General features: G+C 33.8%; 1 protein-coding gene across 2 annotated transcripts in view; it reads left to right on the top strand.

Moving 5' to 3' along the window:
- Positions 1-1,004, top strand: part of LOC107555148 (phosphatidylinositol 3,4,5-trisphosphate 3-phosphatase TPTE2) — a 10,082-nt gene that overhangs the window by 6,795 nt on the left and 2,283 nt on the right. The window lies entirely within an intron of this gene.

Genomic DNA, 1,004 nt, shown 5'->3' with positions numbered 1-1,004 from the left:
AGTGTGGCCTTTAAGGTCGGAGAAGATCCCCGCCTTTCAAGATGGGCTTGTCCAATGAGAGAGATGGAAATTTCCTAGCGGGAGGTGGCAATTGCTGGAGGGTTTACGACCCCTTTGTTCTCTAAGCATGGTAATTTGCAAATGGACTTAAATCGAAATTACTAACGATTCTCAGGGCCCTAATATATATTGCCTATGTACCAACATATAATATACACGCTTGTTTCGATCATAAGAAGGCAAATTCATAGATACTAAACAAGGTAAGATTACATATAGTGAAAAGGGATGATCAGGAATGGGTTCCCTCACAAGCATACTAAAATAGTCTAAAAATATCAAAGACAAAATACACAATGACAATAATATACCCAATGACCTGAAGGATATGTGTGTTCATTCAAAGAAAGGTTTTCCTATGAATTAATTAGTAGAAAAGTCCATTTCTGCTCTGCCTCTCCTATGGGGACAAAGAGTGGGTTATCCTACTCACATTCCTGGGGGAGTCATAAAACCAGTGATATCATGATTGGTTACCATGGAACCAGAGGCCTGTTCTGCCTTTCTGAGGTGTTAGGTGCATTTCGGGGGAAGGGTCCATAGACCCTCGTAATTGGCCCTTTGGTTAGGTGAGGGGGCGTTAGATATTATTTGTTAAATATAACAAAAAGTTGTGTGTCTGATTGGTCCAAATGCTACAGTATGTCTGTATGTATGTATGTGTATATTATATATCACACTTCAATATGAATATATTTTAACATTAGTTTAGTTGATGTGCAGTACATTTGAAATATATGTAATATAAAATAAATATATGCATGGATATATTCATATTGAATAATATATTAAAAAAAGCTATGATATATATATATATATATATATTCAATGTCATAAGATGTATATGCTCACCGAGGGTGCATTTTTTTTATAAAAACAAATGTAGTAAAAACAGCAATATTATGAAATATTATTTAAAAATATAAAAAAATTATATATATATA

The sequence above is a fragment of the Sinocyclocheilus grahami genome, unplaced genomic scaffold (assembly GCF_001515645.1).
Source record: "Sinocyclocheilus grahami isolate Dianchi unplaced genomic scaffold, SAMN03320097.WGS_v1.1 scaffold526.1, whole genome shotgun sequence".
Taxonomy (NCBI): domain Eukaryota; kingdom Metazoa; phylum Chordata; class Actinopteri; order Cypriniformes; family Cyprinidae; genus Sinocyclocheilus; species Sinocyclocheilus grahami.
This window is presented reverse-complemented; position numbering and strand designations above follow the sequence as displayed.